Below are 21,984 nucleotides of genomic sequence, written 5' to 3'. Positions count from 1 at the left end.
GGGAGGGACTGAGGGAGGAAGGAAGGAAGGAAGGAAAAGAAAGAAGGAAAAAGGAAGGAAAGAAGGAAGAAGGAAAGGAAGGAAGGAGGGAGGGAGGGAAGGAAGGAAGGAAGGAAAGGAAGGAAGGAAGAAAGGAAGGAAGGAGCGAGCCATCATTGCAGTCCTACCATGATTCAGGGTTATAGTTTAATCATCTGAACTGCTGGGAACTAACTTCAATTGTCATATTATCATCATAAACCACAGATAATAACTTGATTCATTATGATGCCAGTGTACGCCCTAGATTATTACTATCGCATTTTCTATAAGCAAGATGTTCAGCAAGAATGTATCAAAACCAATTCAACAATTTTATAACTGAGGGACAGTCTTCTAGGTCCACTGTTAGAGTGAATTCTTTATCAAAGTTCTGTTAGGAGGCTGAAACCATACCAGTCATACTGGTAGGCAGAAATTTGCTAACATATAACTTTTCTTAGTTAAGTTTCTCTCTCTTTTTTTTTTTTTTTTTTTTAAAGAGACAGGGTCTTACTCTGTCACCCATGCTGGAGTGTAGTGGTGTCATCATGGCTCACTGTTGCCTCGGTCTCCTGGACACAAGTGATCCCCCCACCTCAACCTCCCAATTAGCTAGTACTACAAGCACACCCGACCCTGCCTGGCTGATTTTTTTTAAAACAAACTTTTTGTAGAGATGGGATCTTGCTGTGTTGCCTAGGCTGATCTCAAAATTCTGGGTTAAAGTGATCCTTCCACTTCAGCCTCCCAAAGCACTGAGATTACTGGGATAAGCCACTATACCTGGCCCTATTCTCATAAAACACTATTTAAAATTGAAACTTATGCACATGTCCCGACATTGCTTGATTTATTTCTGTTCAAAATTCTTACTGCCCTTTTTTAAAGTATATATTTTTATGTATCACATGTATTCATTATACAAAAAATATAAGCTCCACAGTGTCAGAGATGTCAGTTTGCTTTCTTCATTGAATTGTCCCGTCACAAGTAACTGTGACTAGGATGTGGTAGGCCTCCATAAACGTTTGTCAAATAAATTTAATGAACTCTATTCCAAATGAAGAAAGAGTGACTCCTAAAGAATGTCAAACTTGGTTTTCCTTCTTAGAATTAGGGTAAATTATAATCTCAGCATTTTTAAGAGACACATGATTTTAGAAATTTGATGAGATAGTTTCCTGAGAGATTATGCTAAGGAAAGTGATATTGCCTGTGAGAAAGATTTTTGTCTTTAAACATTAAAATCATTTCTGTGGGGATTCATCAGTCAACCATTTGAGAAAAAGGAAAGAAGCTTTTTAAAAGTTATTATTGAATTCTTTATATTCAGAACAATATTAAAATGTGATGCTAAAGAGCTGATGCTATTGCAATGAAGTAGTACATTCAGTGAATGTTTATATGCTTTTAGCTTCACTAAATAAATTAATATATCTGACACTGAAAATTAATATGTCTTTAACATCTCTCTTTAGAAAAGTTATTTCATCTGCGCATTGCTTATATTTGTCTCTTCCATTTATGTCCTGGCCTTGTTGCCCAGGGTAAAAGGAGTGAAATAGAACTAGTAATGGTATTTTTTGCGAAGAGTAATCAACCGTAAAGACTATAATTGAACACACAAATATAGTCATTGCATGATTAATTACTTTGGCAAATCAGCCGCCTACATACATCATAAAAATATTCAAAGGTGACTAGAACATAATATACCAAAAGGAGACTTTCCATGAGCATAATCATAGCCATCAGTGGCGTGTTTTCTATATTTCTCAGTTTTCACCATTTTTTCTCCTTGCTAATACTCTATATTCACTACCTTTTAAGATTAATGTTTTTATGATTAAGTGGTAGCAAGGCAGACATTGGCTGGTGCAAATGCCTTTTCAAGTGTCTGTCACACACACTAAAGATTAAGCTCAATGATTTATTTGGCGATGTATGCATCTATTGTTGATTGATACATCACTGAGCTCGATTTTAAAATTTCTATAATGCGTCAGTTGTTTAGTAGGTGATATATCAATATAATTGTTTTCTCAAGTTCAAATCCATTCAATACCATCTAGAAGATTCTGGAAAATACTACAGAGAATGAAATCATAAATATGGTTTCCGTTTCACTCTGGTGTTTTTATATCTGAATATGAAGTTAGTAACTTCTGTAGTCTCTCTGTAACCTTGATAGAAATCACCCTGAGAACAACAAAAAAAAAGCTGACAGATTTCATGAGGCAGGTCAGAGAGATAAGAACCTTGGGCATGGATAACATCATTAAACGCTTGAATGAAATAGAGATGGAATGTGCCCTGAATCTGGACTTCACGCCTCCTCAAGCTTCTTCTCTTGTTCAAAACCCTACAGTGTCTTTCAATTACACATATGCTTTTGTTAAAATCACTTACATTTACAATAAAAAACGTTCGATTTATTTCTCACAATCTAACTGAGAGTGATTGTTATATGCTGTCGGTAATCCAAACTACTCATTTTAAAATAACAGTAAACTTCTGATATTTTTGTGAGGCAAGAAAGTAGGGTCTGAGCAAATTTTTCTCAATTTGTTAACAGGTATCAACGAAAACACCTACAGTTTATACCCTATGTAGTGATAAAAAAAATTAATCAAAAATAAACATTAATAACCCCCCGAAAAAAAGAAAATAGGATCTGAAGGCAGGGGCCATGAGTCTGATTCACACTTCAGCTATAACAGAAAATATCTCCTCCGTAGGGCGTACGCCATAAATGACTTTACTTCATCCTCTTCATTAGCATAGGGTATGCCCAAAGTAACTAACGAAATCTTCTAGGGGGTATTTAAACTCCCAAAAATTCTGTAACAAGGCTTTTGAGCTTCTATGCTCAGGCCTGCTCTCACACTGTGGAGTGTACTTTCATTTTCAATAAAACCCTTCATTCCTTCTGTGCTTTGTGTGGTTTGTCCAATTCTTTGATCAAGATGCCAAGAACCTGGACACTCTCCCCCAGCCACATTTGCTATGATTGAAGCCTCTGTCGGATGGCGCATCCTTGAAGAAGGGAAAATTTTGAGCAGTGCTTTCATAACAGTCAAAACCCTATTCAGGATGGGTGACCCAGGAGTGTGCATCTCATACAAGCTGGGTCATAAGAATTCCTTTGCTGAATTTTAGAATTGACTATATAAAACAAAATCCAGTCTTGGTCTTGTTTTTTCAAAAAAATCATAAAGATGTGACTCTGGAGTGTTAGTGGTCATGATTTCTGACAGAAAGTGTTAAGAAACTGTGGAAATTCATTTCCATTGGAAAAAAAAAAAAGAGATAAAAGCAGAATCAGCCACTCAAAAAGGAAATCATACAACAGTGTGAAATAGAATGTTACACATGACATGTTTGTGTATTGAAATCATGTTGTATATTGAGAGAGAAGAGAAAGTAGAGCAAACATAAAGACATCACGGCCAAATATAAAAACCATCTGACATATCAAAATAGAATTTCTAAAATTAAAATATGTTAAAAAATACATTAAAACCTTCAATGGATTTGACCAAGAGTTGATTAGGTACAACTAAGAATAGAAATGGTAAATTGGAATGTAGATCTGATGAAGTCACCAAAATGCAGCACAGAAATAAAAAATATAGGAAAATATAAAAAGCAATGAAATCTGTCTGTTGCAGCAGTATGGATGCAGCTGGAGGCCATTATCCTAAGTTAATTAACACAGGAACAGAAGACAAAGTATCACATGTTATGACTTATAAGTGGGAGCTAAACAATGGGTACTCAAGAACAGGATGGCAACAATATACACTGAGGACTGCTGGATGGAGGAGGAAGGGTTGGACAACTAATTGGTGGGTGCTATGCTTACTATCTGGGTGAGAGAATCATTCTTAGCCCCAACCTCAGTGACACATAATTTATCCATTTATCAAACCTGCACATGTACCCTTTGAAATTATATCAAAGTTGGGGAAAAATAGTACTAGTAAGAAACAGAAAAAAATTAAAAATATGAAGCTATGAAAGATAAATGAAAGACAAAAAGGAATAAAACAACAAGATTTGAAGAAGTAAATAGAGAGTGGAGAACAGTCAATATTTAAAACAAATTGGTATGTATAAATATTATGAAATGTTGAAAGAAAAAGAACTCCCAGACTCAAGGAACATATTGTGTCCTGAGCAAAACTAACAATAAGGCATTCACCTCTGAAACAAAAATAAGTCAGTAAAGCTGAGAATATCAAAGACAAAGTTTAAACAGCTACCACAAATAAAAGACATTCATTAAGGAAAATAAAGTTGAGGGTGACTACAAACATCTCATTAATAAGAAGAGATGCCAAAAAGCCGTGAAGTAATATTTTCAAAATACTATTAAAAAGTTTAGTAATAAAGTTCATAAAGACGTACTCAGTTAGATTGGAGGAATAAACTATTGTGTTCTATCCCATTGTAGGGTGACTATAGTTAACAAGCATATGTTATATGGATTCAAATAGCAAGAATGAGAATATTGAATGTTCCCCAAGACATAGGAATGATAAATGTTTGAGATGAAGAATGTACTAATTACACTGATCTGATCACTGTACATTATACATTAACACCACACATTATTGTATAGAAACACTAGTATAAATCCCAAAAATATGTATAATTATTGTATATTAATTAAAAATAAAATATATATTTAGACAGATAGATTTTTTTTTTTTTTTTTGCCAAGTGCTAGAAACTCTTCTGGATCTTAGAGAAGCAATTGTCCTGAAAAGCATAAATCAAGCTAGAGAGATAAACCCAGAAGACCTTATGTTACATGCAGGTTACATGTTTTAATAGATGCATAAAAAATGAAATTAAAATGGGAAGAAAAACTAGATGCATTGAAAAGGAAATAAATTAGCAAATATATTAGTATATCTAAATGGTCATATATAATAAAATATTAATGTATAACGTTGGGTGCTCAGGTTTAAAAAATGTCAAAAGCAAACTTACAACATTGTATTCTATATATTATGACTATCCTCCAAAAAAGTACATAAAATATTGTAACAATTACTTTTAAAAATATAAACTTATAGCTAAACTTGTAAAAAGAAAAAAAATCAGGCATCTAAAGTAAAGAAGCATCTGAAATCTAGAAAGTGCATTACGTTCTTTAAAATTAAGAACATATTTAACATAGGCCATATAAAACATGATCAATATAAAGCAGACATTCATCTCTTCCTCCTATGATGACCTGACTTCAGGCTTCTTTATCTGTGCAGTGAGGGCAACTATAATCTTGTCAGAGTGGCAGTTTATCATCTTGTTTATTGTCTTCTCAATATTAATAAATTATTATTATTATTTTGAGACAGAGTTTTGCTCTTGTTGCCCAGGCTGGAGAGAAATGGCTCAATCTCAGCTTACTGTAAGCTTTGCCTGCCAGATTCAAGCGATTCTCCTGCCTCAGCCTCCCGAGTAGCTGGGATTACAGGCATGCAGCACCACTACCAGATAATTTTGTATTTTTAGCAGAGTAGCGGTTTGTCCATGTTGTCAGGTTGGTCTTAAATTCCCGACCTCAGGTCATCTGCTTGCCTGGGCCTCCCAAAGTGGTGGGAGTAAAGGCGTAAGCCATCACGCGCAGCCTAACAAATTATTTTTTTTAAATTATAACCATTCTTCAGATTTTTGGCTGTGGTCCTTGTTGTTTTAAATAGGCTATACAGTCTTCTGGGTTCTTTTCTAAAGCTGATGTCTTTCCATTAATAGTTTTTTCAGTAGGTGTTTACTTATAAACTGTTTTCTCATGTTTGTATAAAAACTGTCTATTTCACTCACAGTCTTGTATGATATTTTGCTGGATATAAAATTTCAAGCAGCATGATTTTTCTTCATTATTTTGAAGATACTCTGTCTTCTGTTATTTTAATATAGTTTTCGGTATAAATATCTGACACTAATCTAATCACTATTCCTGTCTTTTAGTTGTCTAAAAGCTTTTAAGACTGTATTTGCTCTTTATGACTTCAGCTTCATTGTTGAATGTGTTGATGTGGATTTACTTTTACTGAATAGTATTCAAAGTCCATTTTGACGTGGTACCAGTGGGATAATTCAGAGTCAAATATTTTAAAAGATTTCCAGGTTTATGGAAAGTAATTTAATAACATAATTATTGGTTACTCTATTTTCCCAGTATTACTTTCCCACTTTACCACCATTATTTCCTTTATCTTTCTAGTAAGTTTCTTCTGCCTGAATCTCCTTTCTGAGAAAACACCATCAAATAGAAATCATAATATGTAAAGTTTTCTTTGCTTCCTTGTTTCTTCCATGACCAAATAATATGGAAGTGCCCCAGTTCTTATACCTTGGTCTTCTACTGTTTTCTATCAACATTCACTTTCCCAGTCAGCTTATCTTACTCTTGGCTTTGAATACCATTGAAAGTCAACATCTTTGTGTAAGAGGTATGCAGAGGCGAGGAAAAAATTGAAATCTGCAAAACTTAAACTTTTTTTTGAAACCTGGATTCACACACCCAGCTGCCTACAATATGATATCTCCACTGGAGATCACATATCCAAAACTGAACTCCTGAATTCCCCCAACCAACAATACCACGATACCCCTCTTCCTTTTCTAGTTTCTGGCTACTCAATGCTTCCAATGGTTTACACCTAAAACTTTGAAGACATCTGTTTTTCTTTCATAAACCACATAAAATACTGTCTCCTCTACCTTCCAAGTGTGACCAGAATGTTACCACCTTGGTCAAGGACAATATTTCTCCTGCCTACATTAGCACAAGAGCTCCCTAACTTACTTCTGTGTTTTTGTACTTGCCCATCTGAAATCTGTTTCCTATGTAGCATATAAAGTGACTCTTCAGAACTTGTCTCATCATGTCACTCCTCTGTCCAAATTACCTCACTGACTTTTTACCTCATTCAGAAAACCCAAATACCTTAGCAGAGCTTGCCAATGCCCACCAGATGGGAGCTTCCATTGCCTGTCTAACTTTCTTTCCTACTTCCACTTATTCACTCTACTCTGGCCAAAATGTTCCCTCTTCTTAACATGTTCTCCACTCAATTATCCTAATGGTGATTTCCCTCACTTCCTTCAAGTAATTTTACAAATGTCACTTTTCTTATGGACCCTACACTTGCTACCATAGTTATAATTGCAAACCACCTTTATCCCGTGCACAAATATTACTCCCTTTTTTATTTTTATTTTTTTTAAGATGGAGTCTCAACTCTGTTGCTCGGGCTGGAGTGCAGTGGCTCGATCTCAGCTCGCTGCTGCCTCCACCTCCCGGATTCATGCGATTCATCTGCCTCAGGCTCCTGAGTAGCTGAGACCACAGGCACCTGCCACTACGCACAGATAATATTTTCTATTTTTAGCATAGATGGGGTTTCACCATTTGGCCAAGTTGGTTTTGAGCTCCTGACCTCCTGATTCTTCCACCTCAGCCTCCCAAAGTTCTGGGATTACAGGCGTGAGCCACCCCCTCCCAGCCTCTGCACAAATATTTCTATATTTCTCTCATATGTTTTGTTTTTGAAAACATTTATCTCCTATTAAAATATGCTTAACTTACTAATTTTATTATCTCTTTCCACCAATAAGAATGATAGATATATTGGGCAGAGATGTTTGTCTTTTTTATTTATAATGTAAATCCAGCACTCAGGATAGTTGAGGATACATAGTAGATTCACAATTAGTATTTTTAAAAAATTTTTTATTATACTTTAAGTTCTGGGGTAAATGTGCAGAATGTGCAGATTTGTTGCATAGGTATACCCATGCCATGGTGGTTTGCTGCATCCATCCGCCCATCGTCTACATTAGGAATTTCTCCTGATGTTAGCCCTCCCCAATCTCTCCACCCACCGCTATCCCTTCCCTAGCCCCTAACCCCTCAACAGGCCCTGGTGTGTGATGTTCCCCTCCCTGTGTCCATATGTTCTCATTGTTCAACACCCATTTATGAGTGAGAACATGCAGTGTTTGGCTTTCTGTTCTTGTGTCAGTTTGCTGAGAATGATGGTTTCTAGCTTCATCCATGTTCCTGCAAAGGACATGAACCCATCCTTTTTCATGGCTGCATAGTATTCCATTGTGTATATGTGCCACATTTTCTTTATCCAGTCTATCATCGATAGGCATTTGGAGTGGTTCCAAGTCTTTACTCTTGTAAAAAGTGCCACAGTAAACATACATGTGCATGTGTCTTTATAATTGAGTGTTTTATAATCCTTTAGGTATATATCCAGTAATAGGATTGCTGGGTCAAATGATATTTCTATTTCTAGATCCTTGAGGAGTTGCCATACTGTCTTCCACAATGGTTGAACTAATTTACACTCCCATCAACAGTATAAAAGTGTTCCTACTTCTCCACATCCTCTCTAGCATCTGTTGTCTTCAGATTTTTTAATTATTGCCATTCTAATTGGCATGAGATGGTATCTCAATGTGATTTTGATTTGTATTTCTCTAATGACCAATGATGATGAGATTTTTGTCATATGTTTGTTGGCTGCATAAATGTCTTCTTTTGATAAGTGTCTATTCATATATTGTACCCACTTTTTGATGGGCTTGTTTTTTTCTTGCAAATTTGTTTAAGTTCTTTGTAGATTCTGATTATTAGCCCTTTGTCAGGTGTGTAGCTTGCAAAAATTTTCTCCCATTCTGTAGGTTGCCTGTTTACTGTGATGTTAGTTTCTTTTGCTGTGCAGAAGCTGTTTAGTTTAATTAGCTCTTGTTTGTCAATTTTGGCTTTTGTTGCCATTGCTTTTGGTGTTTTAGTCATGAAGTCCTTGCCTATGCCTATGTCCTGAATGGTATTGCCTAGCTTTTCATCTAGGGTTTTTATGGGATTAGGTCTTATGTTTAAATGAATGAATGAAGAATGGATATGTGTGTGTGTGTGTGTGCATGTCTCCATGAAAAGTTCTGAAATGATGAATGTGTAGCTAGTAATGGGAAAACTGGATATATTTTAAATCAGAAGAATGAAGTCATAGAGAGATGTGTATGAAGATCTACGAGGGAATAATAGTAAAATAATGTATTAAAAGAAATGAGAAGGGATCAAATACAGCTCATTGATTCAAAATGATGAAGTTTCAGGCAGAGATGCCCATATCCAGTTGAGAATAGCTGTGCAAACCATCATTAAAATGCACACAGTGTTGGATATACATGGACCAGTCAATAATGTAAACTAAAATGAATAAAATATCCTAATATCATCATCTTGTAAATTATGGTGCTGAGTTACAAGTCAAACCAAAAATATTACAAAAGCAACAAGACAGCCTATGTCTTGATTTCTTAAAACTTAGTACCTGAAAATACTGTGCACGAGAAAGCAAAAAAAATATCAGAACAAATTCTTTAGTACTTCATTGGCTTCATTAAAGTGAGTTTAGTTATATCATATTAAGATATATAAATTTGTGTTTGATTCTGGATATTTTCAGCAAAGGAGCTATAAGAATCATGTGAAAGTGTATCTCATCCTAATTTGTGGTTGATGTTATTTTCATTGACTTCCTTCAAAAACATTGCTGATATTTCTTATATTCAATTTTCATCCTGAGGATTTCCCAGTAATTGCACTTGGTGAGAATTTCATATTGAGCAATTATCAGTATCACAGTGTTAAATTTGAGTAGAAAAAATTGTGTGCATGTTACCATTTATTAATTAAGTATACAAATGGTCCCCTTCCAGGTTTTTATAATGATCTGGAATTTACCCCAGAAATTAATTACATTCCTTTTTACCATCGCTAACTAAATTATTCATGAAAGCTTGTGGAGATTAATTCTAATTATTATATTACTAAAAAGAAGGCCATATGATCAAGTTAAAACGGAAATGGCAAAAGAAGTGAAACCTCTAATCATTCTGAAACAATTATTTTTGGGTTATCACCTTATTTGATTTTACTGCTTCTATGCAATTATTCCTTCAGAAATTAGATGCAGATGTTTTCATTAGAAATGGCTGACATAGCTTATCAAAGATGAGATAGCTTCATTTATCCAGAATTTATGCAGAAAAAATGTTTCCTAAAAATAAAGCCAATAAACATGAAGTAAGTAAACTAAAATATTTCTGACCGGTTCCATAGATATAAAGCACAATAGAAAAATGATATACACTTATGGAAAAAAAATGTGCATGCATTTAGGGCATTATATGACCAAATGTAAAGCATTACTATCATTTAAAAGTATATATAACTAAGACTACATTTTTATTTTAATTTTTTTTTTGTATTTTTTTCCATGGGAGAATTTCTGGTGTATGGACTTGCAGATAATACTCAGAAAAATGTGTTGGAAGAGGATGTTTATCCATTCCTGCCTTTGGCAACAGAAGAATTATATGTAAATGAATGTGTTTATATGTGTCTTGTGTAAAAATGCAAGTAGGGACAGTATTTGGAGCAAAAATAAAGAATAATTTATTGAAATATATTTTGTTCTATATTTTTTTGGTAAAGGATATTTTTATTGCATTTGTGTTTTTTTTGAGGTGGAGTTTTGCTCTTTCACCCAGGCTGGATGGAGTTCAATGGGGCCATCTTGGCTCACTGCAACCTCTGCCTCCTGGGTTCAAGTGATTCTGCTGCCTCAGTCTCTTTAGTTGCTGGAATTACAAGCATGCTCCACCACACCCAGCTAACTTTTGTATTTTTAGTAGACACTGGGTTTCACCATGTTGGCCAGGCTGGACTCGAACTCCTGATCTCATGATCTCCCCACCTCGGCCTCCCAAAGTGCTGGGATTACACGCGTGAGCCACCATGCCCAGCCTTCAATTTATTTTATTTATTTAATATAGGATCTTGCTCTGTCACTCAGACTGGAGAGCAGTGGTGCTATCACTGCTTACCACAGCTTCAACTTCCTTGGCTCGAGGGATCCTCTCGCCTCAACCTCCCGAGTAGCTGGGACTGCAGGCATGGACCACCATGCCTGGCTAATTTTTCTCCTTCTCCTCCTCGTCCCCCTTTTCCTTGTCCTCCTCCTCTTTGTCGTGCTCACCCTCACCCTCACCCTCCTCCTTTTCTCCTCCTTCATTGTTGTTTGTAGAGACAGTGTCTTGCTGTGTTGTCCAGGCTGGTCTCTTGCCTTAGCTTCCCAAAATGGGATTTTTAGGTGTGAGCCATAGCACCCAGCCATAAAGGATACTTTTAAATGAGATTTGTGATGAATCAATTGATACAAGAAGGTTTTCAAGCCTTGTTTATTCTATGAAGATATTTCATCATTTTACAACCACGACCACCATGTATATTGTAAATGAGCCTTGTTTTTACTTGGGGCCCTATGCTGTTTTCTTTCATTTCCTTCTATTTATCTTTTATGTCAGGTCTATTAAAGCATTTGCCAACAATGATATTTGCCCCTTTTAATGTACAATTCAGTGAGTTTTGACAAACACATAAAGTATGTGAAATCACTACAATTAAAATATAGAACAGTTAGATCCATTCCTGAAGTTTCTTTGTGGCTTTTTCTTTGGTCGTTTTTTTATTGTGGGTTTTGTTGTTGTTGTTTTATTTTTGTTTTTGTTTGTTTTGGTTGCTATCTTTTGAACACTGTAGCCCTGGGCGGTCACTGGTCTGGATTCCATTCTTATTGCTTTCCCTTTTCTAGAAAGCCACACAAATGGAATCACAGAGTATATAGCCTTTTGGGTGGTCTTCTTTCATTTAGTATAAAGAAATTGAGAAATCTCTATGTTGCTGCACAAGTCAGAAATTTGTTTTTTTTTTTTTAAGTTGCTTAGTAGTATATTGTACAGATGTGTTACAGTGTGTTTACTCTTTAATTAGATTAAATATATTTAATTTGTCTCAATAATTGCCAAGCTACTGTAGATATTCATATATAGCTTATTTTGTGAACTTAACAGACCATAGCTTGGCAAGGCTTGGCAAGAATGTGGAGTAACTGAAAATCTAATACATTCTTGGTGGAAATGCAAAATTATAAAGCTACTCCAGATTGGTGGCCCCTTATAAAATTAGACATATACTTACTATGGCATGCAACAATCTAATTTAAGGTATTTTTATTTTATTTTTTAAAAATATTTTATTGCATTTTAGGTTTTGGGGGATGTGTGAAGAACATGCAGGATTGTTACATAGGTACGTACATGGCAATGTGGTTTGCTGCCTTCCTCCCCATCACCTATATCTGGCGTTTCTCCCCATGTTATCCCTTCCCAACTCCCCACCTTCTGCTTTCCCTCCCCTAGTTCCCCCCTACAGACTCGGGTGTGTGATGCTCCCCTCCCTGTGTCCATGTGTTCACATTGTTCAACACCCACCTATGAGAGAGAACATGCGGTGTTTGATTTTCTGTTCTTGTGTCAGTTTACTGAGAATGATGGTTTCCAGATTCATCCATGTCCCTACAAAGGACACGAACTCATTGTTTTTTATGGTTGCATAGTATTCCATGGTGTATATGTGCCAAGTTTTCCCTGTCCAGTCTGTCATCGATGGGCAGTTGGGTTGGTTCCAGGTCTTTGCTATTGTAAAGAGTGCCACAATGAACATAATGCATGCATGTGCCCCTATAATAGAATGATTTATAATCCTTTGGATATATACCCAGTAATGGGATTGCTGGGTCAAATGGAATTTCTATTTCTAGATCCTTGAGGAATCACCACACTGTCTTCCACCATGGTTGAACTAATTTACACTGCCACCAACAGTGTAAAAGTGTTCCTATTTCTCCACATCCTCTCTAGCATCTGTTGTCTTCGAATTTTTTAATGATCGCCATTCTAACTGGCATGCAATGGTATCTCAATGTAGTTTTGGTTTGCATTTCTCTAATGACCAGTGAAGATGAGCATTTTTTCATATGTTTTTTGGCCTCATATATGTCTTCTTTTGAAAAGTGTCTGTTCATATCCTTCACCCACTTTTGAATGGGTTTGTTTGTTTTCTTGTAAATCTGTTTAGTTCTTTGTAGATTCTGGATATTAGCCCTTTGTCAGATGGGTAGATTGCAAAAAATTTTTTCCATTCTGTTGGTTGCTGATTCACTCTAATGATTGTTTCTTTCACTGTGCAGAAGCTGTTGAGTTTAATTAGATCCCATTTGTCTATTTTGGCTTTTGTCGCCAGTGCTTTTGGTGTTTTACTCATGAAGTCCTTGCCTATGCCTATGTCCTGAATGGTTTTGCCTAGGTTTTCTTCTAGGGTTCTTATGGTGTTAGGTATTTTTAAAGTAAAATGAAAACTCTTGTTTTTTAATATGCTTATTTGCTATTAATTCATTCTATTTTGTGAAATCTCTGTTCAAGTCTTTGTCCATTTTTAAATTGAGGTTGCTGTTGTCATTGTTGTTATATATTCTAGATATAAATCTTTTGTCTGATAAATATTTCACATGTATTTACTTCCAGTTTGTGGATGTTGTTTCTCATTTATTTAAATGCCTTTTTTTAAGAAGAGCAGATCTTTTTACATTCTATGACATACAACTTATTTAATGAGCCATGCATTTTTTAAATCATACCTATACCTAAGAAACATTTGGCTACCCCAAAGAGTTTTTCATCTTATTTTAATTCTAGAAATTTTATGATTTTGTGTTATGCATTTAGGGCTTAATCCATTTTGAGTTAATTTTTGCCTAAAGTGAAAAAAAAATAATGAGTTATTTTTTCCATATGAATATCCAATTTCTCCAGCAGAATTTGTTGATAAAATTCCTCTTCGTTCATTAAATTACCTTTAAAGTTTGTAGAAAATCAACTGACCATATGTGTATAGGTTTATTTCTGGCTGTTATTCTGTTTCATTGATTTTTGTGTCTCTACTTTACAAATACCATTCTATGCTGATTACTGTAATTGGAAGTCTTTGTTTACAGGATTCTTTTTCCCTGTCAGGATTTTAATGATAACACTTCATTGTTTTTTGATATATACAGTTTCCAAATAGAACTAACAGTTATGTTGACCAAAGTCACTGGCTACAAAGTTAATGTACAGAAAACAGTAGGGTTTCCATATAGTAGCAATGACCATTTGGAAATTACAAGTTTTAAATGTTCACACATGCAAACCTGTATAAATATAACAAATCTACTAAAATATGTTTACTGCTAGCAAGATCCACTGCTAGCAAGATCTATTTACTGTAGTAAATCTTATATAATAAATGAGAATTTTCTAACTGTACATTTTTTACAAAACTGTTTCTGCTTTTCTTGTTTCATTGCTTTCTATATACATTTTCGTATTCATTTATTGATTTTTTTCCAAAAAAAATCAAAGAAACAAAATGATACATGCTGGCATTTTGATTAAGATTGTTTATTCTGTAGGCTTATTTTAGAAAATTGGCTTCTTTCAAGTATTGAATCTTCAGATCTATGAAACTGGCGTATTCCCTTTTTGGGTTTTATTTCTATAATCAGTATTTTATTCTTTCCAGGAATCAGTCTTGATAGTAGGAAACACATTTTGGTAGATTTGTTATATATTTATATTTATATATTGCATTAATTGACATTGAAAACTTTTAATTTCCAACTGGTCATTGGTACTACATGGAAACACTATTGTTTTCTGTAAGCTAACTTTGCAGTCAGTGATCTTGCTCAACATAACTGTTAGTTCTATTTGGAAACTATGTATATAAAAAAATGAAGTGACATCATTAAAATCCTAACAGGGAAAAAAAAGCCCTGTAAAATACTCCTACATTTAGCATGTTAAGTAGTTCAATTTTATTTTAACATAGATATGAATAATTAAATTACATGTCATAAACCCCAAGGTAATTATTAATTTTTAAGGGATATAAATAATCAGTCCATGTTGGTGATAAATTGGATAAAAATAATATAAATCAGGTAGTAAAAAAGAAACAGAAATCAAAGAATAAAATATGAGAAAGATGGTAGACATTATTCCAATAATATCATTAAAATCCAATAAACTGAAATATACTTGAGCATACATTAAAAAAGATTACACTTAAATGGCCAAAAATATAAATAAGTGCTCATCTAACTCATTATAAAAACTTAGAATATTTAGGATTCTCATATGCTAGTGTCAGAAATTAATATTTCTACAACTATGGAAATTTTTTTCTAAACTTGATAAATATATTCTAACTTGTTTATCTTACTTTTAGATATATGCACCCCCAAAATATGTGCATCTATGTAGAGACAAGCAAAAATATTCATGGCATCAGTACACATAATAGTCAAAATCTAGAAACAACCTAAAAGTTCCATCAATACAAAAATAGGAAAATAAATTTTGTTATAATCACAAAATAAAATACTGTATAACAGTGAGAATAAACTACAACTATATGTAACATAGACACATTTTTAAGTATGTAGGGCAATAAAAATAAATTGGACACAAAAAATGTATAATGAATCGTTCTTTTTATATAGACTTCTAAGTACAGGAAAATATAAATGTAGAAAATGCATAAGCAACAAAACTCTACAAAAGCAAGGATATGGTTATCAAAAAGTTAAGAAAGTGGTCAACTTTGATGAGATGAGGGAGTGCACAGTGAGGAATGGTAAAAAAAGAGCCTTCTGGAATTTTGACATTGATGTTGTTTTACGTAATCATTAGTGTAATGGTTATATGAATGTGGTTTTTCAAAATTACCGCTCTACAGTTTTGCTATGCGTACTTTTCTATTTGAGCATTATATTTCACTATATGTGTAAATTATATATTATATATATTATGGTTCTAGATAAACTTGGCTTTGTAACCAATAATAACTAAGTCATGCTTCTTCCCCCATATCCCACATTAAAATGCATGACACATACAACATACCAAATCACTGTAAATGACAAATAATCCAACGATCTGCCAGATAGCAAACTCAACTTTTACACATGGATACATGGAAAGAAATCCAAAGCTGTGCACTAGAGGCAGAAAAAGACAGGGCAACTGAAAATGCCTTCTCAGTCTTCTCTACATGCATAGACTTTACACGTGTATGTTTATTGCAGAACAGAATGACAATGGGCATGGAAAATATTTTTGAAATTAACCTGCATTGTTTCTATTTTTCATAATGTTAATTTTAGTATCTCCTTCAATCTCTTGACATGAATAATGATGTACAAGTACTAGGAATCTCACCATCCTAGAAACTAAAACTCAAAACAACAACAACAACAACCAGTTGATCTTGGGATGTTTGGTACCCATGCACTGTTTTGGCAAAATCATAGGTAAAGTTGCTTTAAAATTCCTCTAAAATATAACCTGATCATTTATAGTATTGATAGATAATGGAATCTAAATATTCCAGTAATATTAAAATAGTGGTCATTTTTTTATAATACTGATAAAAGACATAAAAAAGATCCAGCCAGTCACTTAGTGGTGAAGAGGAATACCTCCCACTATTAAAATAATTACAAGGGCCAATATTACACTTCTGCATTATACAAGGATACTAAAGAAATAGATTCAGGGAATATATGCAGTTTTGAAATATACCATAAAACTGAAATTTAGAAAGCATGTACTTAGTTATTTCAATAAGTTTACTAATTATTGAAATATAGATTCCTTATAATGAGAAAGTCAAGATATTTTAAAAAGAAATGTGGATGCAATTAAAAGAGAAATGGATGTTATAGAAAGCGTTTTGGAACAAGAAAAGAACAATATTTCAGGAAGGATTCAAATGAAACAGCAAAATTTAAATTTCCATTAAAAAACAAAATGAACAGATAATATTATTGGAAAAAATTAAACCAATCTCTAACAACAGAACTTGAGAGATTTTCTCAGAAAAAGAGAAAAAATGTTTTTGGAAATGTGTATGAGCATGTGTGTTTTGTGAAATAACATGAACTACAGAGGAAAGAGAGGAGAGCAAAAGAAAGAGATATGCATGATAATACTGATGTTCTTGAAGACCGCAGAGAAAAAAACAAGTGGCACGGGAGTAGTAAATAGGCATAGCCTAAGTCTCTTCTGAGGTGAAGAAAGGATATATTATTTTAATCAAAAGTGGACAATGAATAGCAAGAAAACATCTTGAAAAGGACAGAGAGGTGGAAGAGATGACTAAATAGAAGGCTCTTCAGGTCATCCCCTTTGCAAGGACACCAGCTTAACCGCTGTCTGCATAAAATTGGCACCTTCATAAGAGCCAAGAGTTAGGTGAATACTCACCAGACCTGGTTTTAAATTCATAATGCTGAAAAAGGCACTAAAGATAGTAGAAAAGACAGTCTTGAATAGCTAATGACACCCCTTGCCCATTCCCTGGCAGCAACCTTACAGCATGGAGAGAGAATCCAGTGGTCACCTTCAGATTTCTTTCCATGTGTTCATGTGCACCTGGGAGAGGAAGAACACAGCAACTCTGAGACATTGCATTGAACTCCGTGCTGCCCTGTCACAGCTGAAAGCAAAACCAGGCTAAACTCAGCTGATGCAAGTTCTGGCAAACCTTGCCACCACAGGTGCTAATATGTTCTGGGGCCTTAAATAAACTTGAAATGCAGTCTAGGCCCCAAAGACTGACACTCCTAGGTGAGTCCTAGTGCTGACCTGGGCTCAGAGTCAGTGAACTTGAGGAGGGCACATAACTTACTGAGACACCAGCCCAGGCAGCTAAGTGCGTGCCTGTGCCATCCCTCACCCAAACCTAGGCTGCATGGCTTGGGACTCTAAAAGAGGCCCCTTCCTTCCATTTAAGGAGGGGAGATGAAAGAGTGAAGAGGACTTTGTGTTGCATCTTTGTACTAGGTCAGTCATAGTAGGATAGGGCCCTCACTAGTCAGACATATAAGGCCCATTTCCAGGTTCTAGCTCCTTGATGACATTTCTTGGCACATGCTGGGCCAGGATGGAACTTTTTTTTTTTTTTTTTTGAGGCAAAGTCATGCTCTGTGGCCAGGCTGGAGTGCAATGGCATGATCTCAGCTCACTGCAACCTCCACCTCCCAGGTTCAAGCAATTCTCCTGCCTCAGCCTCCTGAGTAGCTGGGATTACAGGCATGCTAATTTTTTTTTGTAATTTTAGTAGAGACAGGGTTTCTCCATGTTGATCAGGCTGGTCCTGAACTCCCGACCTCAAGTGACCTGCCCACTTCAGCCTCCCAAGGAAGCTGCTGTCTTGAAGGAAGGACCCATCCCTGACAGGAGTCATCACCTGCTGACTGATGAGCCCTTGGACTCCAAGTAACCAGCAGCGATACCCAGGCCATACACTGTGGGTCTTGGGTGAGACTCTGAGATTAGCTGGCTTCAGGTGATATGCAGCACAGTCCCAGCTGTGCAGGCTATGGAAAGAGAGTCCTTCTGTGTGAGAGAAGCAGAGGAAATAGTAAAGGGGAGTTTGACTTGCATCCTTAGGTACCAGTTCAGCCACAGTGGATTAGAACACCAAGTGGGCTCTTGGGGTGCCCTATTCCAGGCTTTGGCTCTCAGATGGCATTTCTGGACCTGCCCTGGGGCAGAGAGGATCCTGCTTCCCTGAAGGTTGAGTCCTAGGCCAAGCAGCACTCACCACAAGCTTACTTAAGAGCCTTTGGGCCTTAAGTGAACGTCAGTGGGTAGCCTGCGCGTACTCCCTGTGAACTGATCATGATGGTGGCCATGTGGTGAAGCTTCTGTATGTCAGCAGAGAACAATCTGAAAAATAAATCAAGGAAGTAATCCCATTTGCAATAGTCATAAATAAAATAAAATACCCAAGAATAAATTTAGCTAAAGAAATGAAAGATGTCTACAATGAAAATTATAACACATTGATGCAAGGCATTGAAAAAGACACAAAAAAGTTCATGATTAGAATGATCAATATTGTTAAAATATCCATACTACCCAAAGCAATCTACAGATTTCATGTAACCTCTATTAAAATACCAATGATAGTCTTCACATAAATAGAAAAACAATCCTAAATTATATCTAAAACCACAAAAGACCCAGAGTAGCCAAAGCTATCTGAAGCAAAAAACAACAAAACTGGTGGAATCATGTTACCTGACATTAAAGTATACTACAGAGCTATAGTAATCAAAACATTCTGGTACTGGTGTAAAACCAGACACTGAAGTCAGTGGAACAGAATAAAGAATCTGGAGATAAATCCACCCATCTACAGTGAACGCATTTTTGACAAATGTACCAAGACAGTCTCTTCAATGAATGATGCTGGCAAAAACTGGATATCCATATGCAGAAGAAAGAAACTTGACTCCCATCTCTTGCCATACTCAAAATCAAGTGAAAATGGGTTAAAGACTTAAATCGAAGACACCCACTATGAAACTATTAAGGGAAAATATTGGGTAAACTCTGCAGGACATTGGACTGGGCAAAGATTCCTTGAGTAATACACCACAAGCACGAGCAGAGGCAACCAGAGTGAAAATGGACAAATGGGACTGCATCAAGTTAAAAAGCTTCTGCACAGCAAGGGAACAATCAACAAAGTGAAGAGACAACCTACAGAATGGAAGAAAATATTTACAAATTACATCTCTGAATAACCAGAATATATAAGGAGCTCAAACATCTCTATAGAAAAACATATAGTAACCTAATTTTAAAGATAGGCAAAATGGGCATGGTGTTGCACACCTGTGGTTCCAGCTGCTCACAGGTTTGAGGTAGGAGGATTACCTGAGCCAAAGAGGTGGAAGATGCAGTGAGTTGAGATTACACCACTGCACCCCAGATTGGATGACAGAGCAAGACCTCATCTCACCAAACAACAAAAACAAAAAACCTGAAAGAATAAAGAGTATAACTTCCTACACTTTCCATCAATAATAAACCATAATATTTGTATACAATGTCATTATAGTTGTATGTAATACTCTATCACTTTAAAGGTAAAATATACTTTCACATCTTATTACATCTGATCGCTTGTAATTCAGCATATTACACACATTTTGTTTTCTTAATTTACCAGAGAGAACTTTTATAGAAGTTAATTTTGTTCCTCATCAAGTTTGAAATCTCATTGAAAATTGAAAGCAAGGAAGTAGTCAGCCATGACCTGGAAAAATACTAGAAGAAATGTGGCATACTTGGTATCTCTTCATATTGAGCTTTGTGAAAACAGAGAAGCAGAGGGACACAGAAAACGGTTAGCTTAGGAGTTTATCAGATGAAATCCCTAGATCTTTTATTGAAACTAAAATTGCTGATGTAGAATTTCTACTCTTGCAATGTTTGAAATAAATGGATTTTTGCTCTACTTTTCTAAAGAAAAAAAAGCTCTTCCATAAATACACATTCAGATTCAAAATAGAAATGGCCTTATATAGAATCTAGAAGTCAATTTTTCTAAGTTTTATGAGCTTATGATTACTTTTCCTTTATTTGTTGCATGTTTTTCTCTTTAAATCTTCAATTAAGTTATGGTATAAAGCAAACTGTTTTATTTTAGATAATAAAATATTGGATATTATTGAGTTTTTTAGCCTTTTTTTGTTAAATGATGGTTAAATTACTGACCCATATACAGTAATATTTTCCCTCATTTTGTCATTTGATGAAAGTTGTAAGCTCTTTAATGAATCAATTTTCTAGCCTCATTGTACTTCTAACTTTTAATGTTTCATTATCTATGGTTTGGCACCCCAGATAGCCCATTTTAGAGGTTTATTTCTCTGAAAAGAAGTAATTCATTTTCATATTATGAAAATTAAAAGATCAATGTGGACTTGCTCATGCATAGCAAACCCGCCTTAATTATGTAGCTCCTGCAAGTGAGGTTACTGAATTCATTCTTGCCTGTCTTGACTCCTTATATAAATAAGAGCTAGATTATCTTATATATAGATTCAGGGCAAGACCTTCTTCAATACTTAATTACCTCTCCCATGCTCTCTTCCTTAATGATAGTGTATGAAATCAATTCTGCAACATCCTCTGTGATAGCATACACGAAAATTATTTTAACATTGAAAAACTATACATCCTTTGGTCTGGGACTTACACTTTTTTTTTTTTATTGTACTTTAGGTTCTGGGGTACATGTTCAGATCATGCAGGATTGTTGCATAGGTACACACATGGCAATGTGGCTTGCTGTCTTCATCCCCCTGTCACCTACATGTAGCATTCCTCCCCATGTTATCCCTCTCTGTCCTCCCCACCCCCACCGCTGTCCCTCCCTTGCCCCCTCACAACAGACCCCAGTGTGTGATGCTCCTCTCCCTGTGTCCATGTGTTCTTTGTTCAACACCTGCCTATGAGTGAAAACATGCGGTGTTTGATTTTCTGTTCTTGTGTCAGTTTGCTGAGAATTTGAAATGGTTAGATATGTTTTTCATACTTTCCCTGTATCAGAACTTGCAATTTCCTCTTTACAATGTCAGTTTTCCATCAGAGTATATGCAAGCAATGCACAGTAGTTTTCTTGTACTGTCACTTTTTTACTAAATTGTTTGGCTTTTTATTTTTTCACATTATTTGTTTCAAGTAAAGGGAATCTCTCATTCTCATTGTCACCCATTTTTTATTTTTTCGACAAAGCCTGTCACTTAGGCTGGAGTGTACAATGGCAGGGTCTTAGCTCACTGCAACCTCCACTTCCCAGGTTAAAGTGATTCTCCTGCCTCAGCCTCCTGAGTAGCTGGCATGTGCCACCAAACCTGGCTAGTTTTTGTAGTTTTAGTAGACACATGTTTTGTCATGTTGACCAGGCTTGGTGTCAAACTCCTGACCTCAAGTGATCCACCCGCTTTGGCATTCCAAAGTGCTGGGATTACAGGTGTGAGCCACCATGCCTGGCCTGTGATTCTTAATAGGTCATGTTATAGGCACATGACCTGTTAAAAGACCTATTAAATTGTGTTATATCATATTTTTCTATAATCCAGTAGCAAATAAGAACAATCCTTTTTCATTGAGTATGTTACGTTTCCT

This window comes from Cebus imitator, unplaced genomic scaffold (assembly GCF_001604975.1).
Source record: "Cebus imitator isolate Cc_AM_T3 unplaced genomic scaffold, Cebus_imitator-1.0 Scaffold390, whole genome shotgun sequence".
NCBI classification, from domain to species: domain Eukaryota; kingdom Metazoa; phylum Chordata; class Mammalia; order Primates; family Cebidae; genus Cebus; species Cebus imitator.
The sequence above is the reverse complement of the archived record's forward strand: the minus strand, read 5'-3'. Positions refer to the sequence as shown.